General features: G+C 40.3%; 1 non-coding gene across 1 annotated transcript; it reads left to right on the plus strand.

The window, feature by feature from the left end:
• Positions 1–8,845: 8,845 nt before the first annotated feature.
• On the plus strand, positions 8,846–8,952 carry LOC112780383 (small nucleolar RNA R71). The gene has a single exon (XR_003191224.1). It is a non-coding gene; the product is annotated as a small nucleolar RNA R71 (small nucleolar RNA).
• Positions 8,953–12,847: the final 3,895 nt, after the last annotated feature.

The following is a 12,847-nucleotide window of genomic DNA, read 5'->3' on the forward strand; positions in this document are numbered from 1 at the left end:
ATCGCGTGACGTGCGCGATCTGCAGAATTTGCAGAAATCGCTGGGGGCGATTTCGGGCCATGTTTTGACCCAATTTTCGGCCCAGAAAAGCAGACTAGAGCCAAGGAACAGGCAGAGATAAAAAAAAATATTCATTCAGCATAATTTTAGTTTTGAGATCTGATTTTACTCCTCTTCTAGGTTTTCTCTCTACACATTCATAGTTCTTAGGATTTTTATTTCATTGCTTTTTGGACTGGAATATTGAGAAGAGTTATTACTTCCGTCAAGACTTCGTCATTCTAGTTTGTTTCTGATGCATGGAAACTTGTCTCTCAACAAATTTCCCTCGGCAAGTATACCGAATTGTCGTCAAGTAAAAACTCACAATAGAGTGAGGTCGAATCCCACAGGGATTGATTGGTCAAGCAACTTTAATTGGAGGAATGTTCTAGTTGAGCTAAGCAGAATTTGATTTGAGAATTGCAGGAAATTAAACGGGGGGAAAGTAAATGGCAGAAAATGTAATTGCTGGAACTAAAGAGCTGAATGTAAATAACGGAAAGTAAATTGCAGAATCTTAAATGGGGAATGGAGAATTTAGCATAAAAGTAAATGGCAGAAAGTAAAGAGAATGGGTAAGATCAGAAATGGGAAATTCATTGGTCTTAGGAGACGTTGCATTCACCGGATCAAGTTCATTTTTATCTCTTCCTCAATCAATGCATTCATTGATCTCCTTGGTAATCTTAAGTGATAGAATTCCAATTCCTTGGTAATTCAATCTCTCAAATCTTGATCAATAGCCAATTCCTTGGTCTAATTGCTCATGAGAAGAGATGAAGTATGGTCACTGATTATACCACATGTATTTCCAAATCAAAGTATTGGGAGAATTATATGTCACCATATCCGTCCAAACCCCAATTTGGTCCAACATGAAAAAGCATTTCTAGCATGATCTCTTCATTCCTCTTCCAAGATTCCAAAGAGATCCAAGTATGAATAGCTTCTTTTCCAGGACAACTACCCAATTGGATGAAGATTGAAAGCTTTCTAGTAAAATCAAGAGAAAAGAAAGAAGAAGAAAAATGAAAACTATTATTGATCCATCAAATTACAACAGAGCTCCCTAACCCAATGAAAGGGGTTTAGTTATTCATGGCTCTGGGAATGGAAAGCAAAGATGGAGAATACATTCTAAAAAAGTAAAACTAGAAGTTGCAGAGAAAGTAAAATTATACAGAGAGTAGTTCTCCCAATGCCCCCAAAAGCTCCCTTTCTAGTTCAAAACTACTCCTATATATACTACTCTTCTGATCTTCTAGTTGGCTCTTCAAGTCGTGGATATGGGCCTTTAGATCTTGAGTTGAAGTAGTTTGGAATCTTCAATGGGCTCAGCTTTACTTCCAGGAAAAGTGTGAATTAGGCATGGACTTTAGCTAGGACGTTAGTGGTGTTAACGTTAAGTGAATATGTGGGTTCGAGAACGTTAGTGACGATCACCTTTTTCACTAACGTTCCAACCCAAAAATGATTCACGTTAACTTCAACGTTAGTGGCACTAACGTGACCACTAACGTTGCCTCTTGGTCCATCGCAAGCGTTATTGGCGTTCACCTTTGCCAATAACGTTGCTCTTAGCCCCTCCTTTCCTCACGCGAGAGTTCACGTTAGTATAACTAACGTGGCTCTTAACGTGGACATGCCTTAGCCTCGAGAGCGTTAGTGACACTTACCTTTGTCACTAATGCTCCAAACGCCTCACCTTCCTACATTAGAGTTCATGTTAACTTAGTTAACGTGACTCTTAACGTGTTGATGATTGCCATCTCCAATGTTAGTGACAAAGGTGAGTGTCACTAACGTTGGCTCATCATGCTTGGCTCCACGTTACTCTTCATGTTAGTGGTCTTAACGTGACCACTAACGTGGGAAATGTTGGCTTAGTCCAACGTTAGTGACAAAGGTGAGTGTCACTAACGTTGACATTGTTTACCCCTTCCACGTTAGAGTTTACGTTAACTAAGTTAACATGACTCTTAACGTGGCCAATTGCCAATTTTGGAGCGTTAGTGGTATTCACTTTTACCACTAACGCTGGAGCTCCCTTTTCCTCCACGTTAACTACCACGTTAATGTAGTTAACGTGGCAATTAACGTGGGCTATGATGGCTTCGAAAGCGTTATTGGCGATCACTTTTCTCATTAACATTGTAAGTTCATTCCCATTCCACGTTAGTGGTCACGTTAATTAGATTAACGTGGCTGCTAACGTGGCTCTTCCTTGCTTCCTTTGTCCTGAAATCAAGCAAATAAAATGCATCAAAGCTCTAATCCAAGTTATGAGATCATGAATCGTCTATTTTATCATTCAATTCATGCATAATTCTCATAAAATGATGTAAAAATTCATAATGTTTACTTGAATCAAGATGTAAGTGATTATCTACCAAAAACTTGCTTATTTCCTAAGAAAGTGCATGAAACTACCTTAAAACAGTAAAGAAAAGGTCAGTGAAACTGGCCAAAATGCCTTGGCATCAGTTTCCTTACTTGTCACTTACTCTTCCATGTCCTTTATTTACTCAGAATTATTATTGGATTATTTTTAGAATTTATTAATACAAGAACTATTTTTTATTTTTAATTGATCCTTTTGATTATTATTTATCATGTCTTTCAATATTCCCCTTTCTTATTTTGTGGATTTTATAATCATAATGAGCGAGTAGTTCCATAACTTGATTGGGAGTTGATTGACAGGAGGACCTTGAGTTGGATGCTCAAGAGTAAAATTATAGTTGGATTTCGCGTTGGGTCGCCCTCTAATCACTGACACTAGTCCTTTCCAAGGGAGAGGATTAGAACTGGTGAATAGAAACTGATTTCCAACTTGCTTAACTTTCCTTTATCTGGTAAAGGATAACTGAGCAGGCAACCTTTAATTATCACTTTTATCTTGAGAGAACTTCATCAAGGATAGGGCTTCCAACTAATCTACTCCCGGTCAAGGTTTTTATTTAAATTGCATAAGTTCTCTGATTTAATTTTTTGTTTACCAACTCAAACTATTTTTAGAAAATATCTAATTAATAAAATAGCACACCTTTCTGTAACTCGTTGGGAGACGACCTGGGATTCATACTCCCAGTATTTAAATTTTAATTTTGTGACAAACCTTCTAAATTGATAAGTGAAATATCGGTTGGTTAAGAACTGTACTTGCAACGTATCTCTTATAACAAGTACTGGAACATGAGAATGATGAATGAACTGACAAGAGAAATGAGTCATTATTGTGGAAGTCATGTCCTTGGTTTTATGGGGTTTCATGCATAGCATCTTAGGTTCATTCCTTCACTGGCTTTCAGACCTTTATCATGTCCTCACTTGATTGCACCCTTTGAGGCTTTTATTTATTGATCCCTTTGTCCTTTCAAGGTTTAATTGTTTCTTAGACTAGGTGCTTTGTGAGGGGGCGACTCTTTAAGATAAGCTTTCAGCCAACACTCCCGAACTAGTTGGTCCAAGGTGCTGGGTGTTAAAACACCCCTAAGGACTTACTCCCTCAAGTCTCTCTCCCCCATACATACACACCACAAGCACATAGTTTGTTATTTTCTTACTTGAGACCTTGGTGTCCAGCACCTCTTTGGGTTGCTAAGTGTTCTGTAGCAAAGGTTACTCTTGATAGTGGACTTTCAGCTAATAATCCCGAGTTAGTTAACCCAAGTTACCAAGTGATAAGGCACCCCTGAGAGCTTATTCATCCAAGCATATCCTTTACACAGGAGCACCACAGACACATGCCTCAAGATTCAACCCTTGGTGCCTAGCCTTATTTCTTACTCTGTTTCTTTATTTCTCAAATTTCATTTTTCTTTCCCTTTTTCTTATTAGGATCTTGTTATTTAGCTAGTCTCATGGGTTTTGTTTCAAGTATATGATTCAGGACAGATAGTTGCCTTCCTACCTTGTTGGTGAACTAACTTAGCTAAGTAATTACTACACCACAAGCTTAAGAACTTATTCCACAAATTGAACATCACTATGGTCTTTCATAACATCTCTTTTTTTTATTTGACTTAAAGGACAAGCATACAAGTGAGCAAGGTGAAGATGAAAACAGGTAATTTGGACTAGCAAGCATAGACCTAAGCAATGCAAACTTGAAGGCAGAATTGAAAATCCTAAACTACCATGGAAACATGTTCTATTTCATACATGATTTTCCTTATTTAAAACTTGAAAAAGATAGGACAATGAGGGAACTCCACCACCTTTTACTTATGGGGTTGTCCATGCTCTTTCTCTTGTGTGTCCTCTTTGTGTCCCTCTTGAGTGCTTGAACCTCCACTTCCCTTGCTTTTTCCAATCAACTTTTTCCAGAAGCCAGCATCTTCCATCTTCTTTTTCAATGTTTCTTTCTGCTGTTTCACCTTCCTTTCCTCTTGTTCTGTTAGATCTTTTTGGACTGTATCATACCTAGGGATTGCAAAGTGCAATTTATGCATATGCCCAGACATATAGTTCAACTTGGCTTGAGTGTTTATGTTGAACTCTTCCCTATGTAGTTGCCGTCCTTCATTAAGCACGCTGAACTCATTGAATGCTTTCGTCTGAACTAGCTGACGTTGGTTGAGTTCTTGAAGACGTTTATCTTGACGCCCTTGCCTTTCAGTCACTTGATTGATGGCTTGAGTGAGTTGAGAGTAGTGTTCCTGTTGCTGCTCCATTTGTTATTTCTGCCACTCTCCTTGTTGATTCATCCAGTTAGCAAGTAGTTCTTCCTGACGATCCATCCGTTGGGATTAAAGGTGTAGTTGTTGCTCTTGCCCTTCTATATATCTCCTTGCCAAGTCCTCAATGGCTCCTTGAATGTGGCCCAGATTTAGATTGGTTGGATCATAGTACTCTTCTTGCTGGTATTCTTCTTGATGAGATTCTTCTTGGTGAGGTCCTTCTTGTGATGTTCTTTTCCCTATTTGAGGCCTTCTTTATTGTTGGGCGGGTGTCACATAAGTTATACGCTGGAGCATAACTAACCTCCCAGGGTTTACCCAATGTGGATTGCTGTCTTCGAAGACCACCTTGGCTTTCTTACATAGTCTCGTGATGGTGCTAGGATACAAAAGCCGAGCGCTCAGATCACTCTTTTCGGCTGCTTCTTGGATTCCCTCAGCTATAATTTCATGTACATTGATGTCTCCACCGCTCATAATGCAATGTAGCATGGTAGCTCGAGCAATGTTGACTTTAGAATTATTTGAGGCTGGGAGGATAGATCTCCTCACGAGCTTAAACCATCCCTTGGCTTCCGGGATGAGGTCTCCTCTTCTGATGAACCATGGCCTTTTATCTGCATACCTCTCCCAATTTGATCCTATGACACACATGTCATTCACAATTTCTTCAAGCTCATCATTGTCTGGCCCATTACTTATTCTTGCTTGTAACTTGGCTTATCAGAGGGTTGTGATCTCAGATGAAGAGTCCTCATGATAGCATTAGGACTGAAGTCTACCTCCGTTCCTCTCACGTAACTTATGAAGGTGAGAGCCTTGGTATTGTCTTCCGTGGCCACATTGGCATAGAACTCCTTAATGAGATTTGCATTTATTCTTGTTTCTGGGTTTGTGAGCTCATGCCAACCCCTCTGTTCAATATTCTCTCCAATCTGCGGGCACTCATCATAGTTGAATTGGAACGTCAGCTCTGGCAATACTTTCTTGTGCTTGATACGTTCGAATTGAAGCTCATGGAAAGCGGTCTTGAACTTTCCTTCGTCAAAAGGAATGCTCTCCACTGGTGTCTTTCCCTTTCGCCTTTTGGAGCTTGATGATGCCATAAGTAATTTTTTTTTATGTGAAGATGTTGAGGGATTGTGGATAGGTGGTGGAATTCGGCCGGTTAAGATAGGATGTGGTGAAGGGAGTGTGGGAGAGTGTTTTTGGATAGGGTGAAGGGTGTTGGGTTCCAAAAGTGCGAAGTACAAGGAATGGGAATTGGAATGTGAAAGGGGTATGAAATAAGAACCCCTTATATAGAGAAGTGGTGAGTAAATGAAAGGGGTGGATTGAGGGTGTGGGTGTATGATGAACGGATGGGGTTTAGCATGGGATGAGCACAAGGATCATCAACTTTATGATGGGGTTGGTTCGATTTCTAAGCGTGTCATTCTTCCAATGTTGCATGGCAACATTTCCCAATGCATTCCCCTTGAAGACATGTGTATAATCCTCTTCTTTTGAAGTGGCCGAACTCTTCCTTCAATTGTCCCATCAATTCTCCTACAACATAAAAGAGATGTGATTAAAAAATATTGTGGATAGTGGCGGCAAAATTTAAAAAAAAATTGGGATAACTACTTTTTAAAGTTTTTGTTTCTAACTAACTAAGTGCTATTCATGGATGCAAACCAACTGACTATTTAATTGTCCATGTATGCAACATTGGTGACACCAAACTTAGTTTGTGTCCATGTGGTGTACAAAGTTTTGTTCAAGGCTCTAAGAGTAACATGATATGAATTGCATTTATGCTCTCTTAGTATGCCTTGAACACCAAACTTGTTCTTCACTATGTGCTGCGTAAAAGGATTCATTCAAGTATATGTCAAAGTTGATTTGGAATTCATGAACCTTGCATTATTAACTACTTTAAAAGCATATAAAACATGGGTTGCCTCCCATGAAGCGCTTCTTTAGCGTCACTAGCTTGACGTTCTGACTTTGTCAGGATGGTTGGTAATGCTTCAAATCTTCCCCCCTTGCAGTAAATCTATCTCCATTGGCTTCATCAAGAATCTCCACATGTTCTAAGGAGAGAATTCTGTTGATGGTGAAAACTTTAGGTAGCTGAGATGATTTGGTGGGGAGATGAGGTGGGATAACTGGGAAATAAGCTGAGATCACTTTATCCCCTGGAGAGAAATCCTCTGTAGGGATCTTCTTGTTCCTCCACCTCCTTGGTGCCTTCTTCTTTGTTTCTTTTGATGTTGCCATGCTCTTTGTGGCCCTTTTTTCCAATGAAATTTTGTCGATGGTCTCATATGACTCTGGTGGTTTAGGTTCCTCCTGGTTTTCCTTTAGCTGTGACAACTTCTGACTGTCTTGCTTATCAATCAAAGGGATTCCCAGATGTACAGCTTGTGCTTCAATGCTTGTTTCTTCCACCAGTGCTTTATCGTGCTCTCCCCTTGGTTCCTTGTTTTCCTGATCTGCTTCTTGTGAGGGTTTGAAGACATTGAAGGCGAGTTGTTCATCATGTATCCTCAGTATTAGCTCTCCTCGCTCCACATCTATGAGTGCTCTGGCTGTGGCTAGGAATGGTCTTCCCAATATGATTGGGTGGATGTGACTCTCTTCCATTTCCAATATGACAAAATCTGTGGAAAGGAAGTAGTTCCCCACCTTCACCAACACATTTTCAACCACTCCTACTGCTTGTTTTTGAGTTTTGTCAACCATCCTGATGACTACATCTGTGGGCATTAGCTCATTGATCTGCAGTTTCTTCATGAGAGATAGAGGCATTAAGTTGATGCTTGCTCCCAGATCAGAGTCCTTTATCAAACCTTGTTTCTCCTATGGCACAGGGGATGTGAAAACTCCCTGGATCCTTCTTTTTTGTAGGCAACTCTGGTTTTATGAGAGCACTGCACTCCTTATTCATCACTATTGTTTGCCCTCCCTTGAGTAAACTTTTTCTGGTCAGCAGCTCCTTCATATACTTAATGTATGAGGGCATTTGTTGGAGGGTCTTGATGAATGGTATGTTTACATGGAGAGATGCAAACATATCAAGGAACTTTGAGTATATTCTTTTTTCTACACCACCCTTGAGTCTTTGGCGAAAAGGTGCATAGAGTTTCAGCATTTCCTTCTGTGTAATTGTGGTTTCTTGGTGACCCTCTTCCTGCTTCTCTGCTGAGGTATCCCCAGGTTGTTCTAAGGGTTTGTTCAGCTCTTCCTCAGTCCCCTTATCACTTATAGTGACCATCTTGCAATCTTCCCATCTTACTTTCTTTGCTTCACCTCTTGGTTTTTTCTCTGTGTCACTTGGGAAGCTATCAGTAGGTTTGGGAATCTTCTCAGAGAGGTATCCTACATAAAATTCCAGCCTCTTGATGGTGTCTCCTTGGTTCTTGATACTGGCTCGCACCTCCTCCTTGAACACCTTATTGTCTTGGATTTCCTTACATATGCCTTCAAGTAGATTTTTAATTCTTGAGAGTCTATCTTCCGATGATGGTGAGTTGAGATTGGAGGGATGAGAAGGGCTATTTTGGTTTTGGTATGGATGTTGAGAAGTGTTGTTAGGTGGGTGCTGATATGATCTCTGTGTGGAATGTTGGTGAGCTGCATTGTTGTTGGGGTTGTGACGTCTCTGATCTTGGCCTTGATCCTGTTGGTTTCCCCACCCAAAGTTTGGGTGGTTCCTCCAACCAGGATTATAAGTTTTGGAGTATGGATCATGGGTCTGCCTAGGTGAATTTCCAATGTAATTGGCTTGTTCCTGATTACCCTCTGCTTCTTCATTCACTCCTTCTTGAGCTGCTGCTGAGGTGGTGATTGCTGCTACTTGATTCCTCTCTATCTTCTTGGTAAGGTCAGCCAGCTGGTTGGTGATCTTCTTGTTTTGAGCCAGCAATTTATCCACGTTGTTTAGTTCCATCACTCCTCTAGTGTTGCCTCTTTCAGAAGCATAGAAGTAGTCATTCTCTGCTACATTCTCAATGACATCTATAGTCTCTTCAATGGTCTTCTTCTTGTTCAGAGATCCCCCAGATGAGTGGTCTACTGTCTTCTTTGATTCGTAAGAAAGACCTTCATAGAAAATGTGTAACTGCACCCATTCATTGAACATATCTGGCGGGCACCTTCTTGTCAAGTCCTTAAACCTCTCCCATGCATCATATAGAGTTTCACCATCTTGTTGCTTGAAGGTTTATACCTCATCTCTCAACCTGTTGATCCGTTGAGGAGGATAGAATCTTGCCAAGAATTTATTTACCACATCTTCCCAGTTTGTTAAACTCTCCTTTAGAAAGGATTCCAGCCATTTAGATATTTTGTCCTTAAGTGAGAAGGGAAACAGAAGTAGTCTATAGGTGTCAGGATGAACACCATTAGACTTCACAGTATCACATATCCTCAGAAAGGTGGTTAGATGTTGATTGGGGTCTTCTTGGACACTTCCTCCGAATGAACAGTTGTTCTGAACAAGGGTGATGAGCTGTGGCTTTAGTTCAAAGTTATTGGCATGTATTGTTGGCTTTTGGATGCTACTTCCACAGTTTCCTGGGTTTGGATTGATGTAGGAACCCAGAACTCTTCTTTCTTGTCCAGCTTGATGCACTGGACCTTCTCTGCCATGGTTGTGAGCCTCTTCGTCATGGTGGTTCTCCATATTCTCATCCATGTTTGGTTCAAAATACTCTTCCTCAGCACTAACTATTCTCTTTCCTCTTGCTTCCCTCCTTAATCTAAGGAAGGTCCTCTCAGGTTCAGAATCAAAGGAAGTTGAAGCCCCGCTTCTTCTACCTGTCATACAACCAACAAGGCACAAGCAAGAAAGAGATAAATACAGGAAGTATTCTTGTCAAAAATGTTGTTAATGTGAGTGATGTAATATATCAAACAGTTAGTGGGTTAGTGAACTGAATTGTAACAAATAAGAGAACACCACAAACGGGTAAGGGGTAAAGGAAAGAAAATAACTAAAACTGAAAGTAAATCACTCAAATGAAATTAAATCAAACAAAAGAAAAATGCTTAATCTAGTTATCCACTAATTTAATCATTATTGATACAAAATCAATCCCCGGCAACGGCGCCATAAACTTGATGCATGGAAACTTATCTCTCAACAAATTTCCCTCGGCAAGTATAACGAATTGTCGTCAAGTAAAAACTCACAATAGAGTGAGGTCGAATCCCACAGGGATTGATTGGTCAAGCAACTTTAATTGGAGGAATGTTCTAGTTGAGCTAAGCAGAATTTGATTTGAGAATTGCAGGAAATTAAATGGCGGGAAAGTAAATGGCAGAAAATGTAATTGCTGGAACTAAAGAGCTGAATGTAAATAACGGAAAGTAAATTGCAGAATCTTAAATGGGGAATGGGGAATTTAGCATAAAAGTAAATGGCAGAAAGTAAAGAGAATGGGTAAGATCAGAAATGGGGAATTCATTGAGCTTAGGAGATGTTGCATTCTCCGGATCAAGTTCATTTTCATCTCTTCCTCAATTAATGCATTCATTGATCTCCTTGGCAATCTTAAGTGATTGAATTCCAATTCCTTGGTAATTCAATCTCTCAAATCTTGATCAATAGCCAATTCCTTGGTCTAATTGCTCATGAGAAGAGATAAAGTATGGTCACTGATTATACCACATGTATTTCCAAATCAAAGTATTGGGAGAATTATATGTCACCATATCCGTACACAACCCCAATTTGGTCCAACATGAGAAAGCATTTCTAGCATGATCTCTTCATTCCTCTTCCAAGGTTCCAAAGAGATCCAAGTATGAATAGCTTCTTTTCCAAGACAACTACCCAATTGGATGAAGATTGAAAGCTTTCTAGTAAAATCAAGAGAAAAGAAAGAAGAAGAAAAATGAAAACTATTATTGATCCATCAAATTACAACAGAGCTCTCTAACCCAATGAAAGGGGTTTAGTTGTTCATGTCTCTGGGAATGGAAAGCAAAGATGGAGAATACATTCTAAAAAAGTAAAACTAGAAGTTGCAGAGAAAGTAAAATTATACAGAGAGTAGTTCTCCAAATGCCCCCAAAAGCTCCCTTTCTAGTTCAAAACTACTCCTATATATACTACTCTTCTGATCTTCTAGTTGGCTCTTCAAGTTGTGGATATGGGCCTTTGGATCTTGAGTTGAAGCAGTTTGGAATTTTCAATGGGCTCAGCTTTACTTGCAGAGAAAGTGTGAAGTAGGCATGGACTTTAGCTAGGACGTTAGTGGTGTTAACGTTAAGTGAAAATGTGGGTTCGAGAACGTTAGTGACGATCACCTTTTTCACTAACGTTCCAACCCAAAAATGATTCACGTTAACTTCAACGTTAGTGGCACTAACGTGACCACTAACGTTGCCTCTTGGTCCATCGCAAGCGTTATTGGCGTTCACCTTTGCCAATAACGTTGCTCTTAGCCCCTCCTTTCCTCACGTTAGAGTTCACGTTAGTATATCCACGTTACTCTTCACGTTAGTAGTCTTAACGTGACCACTAACGTGGGCAATGTTGGCTTAGTCCAACGTTAGTGACAAAGGTGAGTGTCACTAACGTTGGCATTGTTTACCCCTTCCACGTTAGAGTTCACGTTAACTAAGTTAACGTGACTCTTAACGTGGCCAATTGCCAATTTTGGAGCGTTAGTGGTATTCACTTTTACCACTAACGCTGGAGCTCCCTTTTCCCCCACGTTAACTACCACGTTAATGTAGTTAACGTGGCAATTAACGTGGGCTTTGATGGCTTCGAAATCAGTAGGGATGTAATGGTCTTCAACCTTTACCAAGACATCCTCTACAAGTCCATAAGCCCGTTTCTTTGAATTGTCTGCCATCTCCAGTGAGATTCTTGCAGCTTGTACCTCAATGATCCCTAGCTTCTCCATTACAGAGAGGGGCATATGGTTTATACTTGATCCCAGGTCACACAGAGCCTTCTCAAAGGTCATGGTGCCTATGGTACAAGGTATTGAGAACTTTCCAGGATCTTGTCTCTTCAGAGGTAATTTCTACCTATTCAAGTCATCCAGTTCTTTGATGAGAAATGGAGGTTCATCCTCCCAAGTCTCATTACCAAACAACCTGGCATTTAGCTTCATGATTGCTCCAAGGTACTTAGCAACTTGTTCTTCGGTAACATCTTCATCCTCTTCAGAGGAAGAATACTCATCAGAGCTCATGAATGGCAAAAGTAAATTTAATGGAATCTCTATGGTCTCAGTCTGAGCCTCAGATTTCCATGGTTCCTCATTAGGGAACTCCATGGAGGTCAGTGGACGTCCATTGAGGTCTTCCTCAGTGGAGATCACTGCCTCTTCCTCCTCTCCAGGTTCGGCCATGTGAGACGTGTTTATGGCCTTGCACTCTCTCTTTGGATTCTCTTCTGTATTGATTGGGAGAGTACTAGGAGGGAGTTCAGTAATTTTCTTACTCAGCTGACCCACTTGTGCCTCCAAATTTCTAATGGAGGACCTTGTTTCAGTCATGAAACTTTGAGTGGTTTTGATTAGATCAGAGACAATGGTTGCTAAGTCAGAGTGGCTCTGCTTAGAATTCTCTGTTTGTTGCTGAGAAGATGATGGAAAAGGCTTGCTATTGCTAAACCTGTTTCTTCCACCATTATTGTTGTTGAAACCTTGTTGAGGTCTCTGTTGATCCTTCCATGAGAGATTTAGATGATTTTTCCATGAAGGATTATAGGTGTTTCCATAGGGTTCTCCCATGTAATTCACCTCTTCCATTGCTGGGTTCTCAGGATCATAAGCTTCTTCTTCAGAGGAAGCTTCCTTAGTACTGCCTATTGCTGCTTGCATTTCAGACAGACTCTGAGAAATCATATTGACTTGTTGGGTCAATATTTTATTCTGAGCCAATATGGCATTCAGAGTATCAATCTCAAGAACTCCCTTCTTCTGAGTTGTCCCATTATTCACAGGATTCCTTTTAGAAGTGTACATGAATTGGTTATTTGCAACCATTTCAATGAGTTCCTGAGCTTCTGCAGGCGTCTTCTTCAGATGAAGAGATCCTCCAGCAGAGCTATCCAATGACATCTTGGATAGTTCAAACAAACCATCATAGAAAATACCTATGATGCTCCATTCTGA

This window comes from Arachis hypogaea, chromosome 19 (genome assembly GCF_003086295.3).
Source record: "Arachis hypogaea cultivar Tifrunner chromosome 19, arahy.Tifrunner.gnm2.J5K5, whole genome shotgun sequence".
Lineage (NCBI taxonomy): Eukaryota > Viridiplantae > Streptophyta > Magnoliopsida > Fabales > Fabaceae > Arachis > Arachis hypogaea.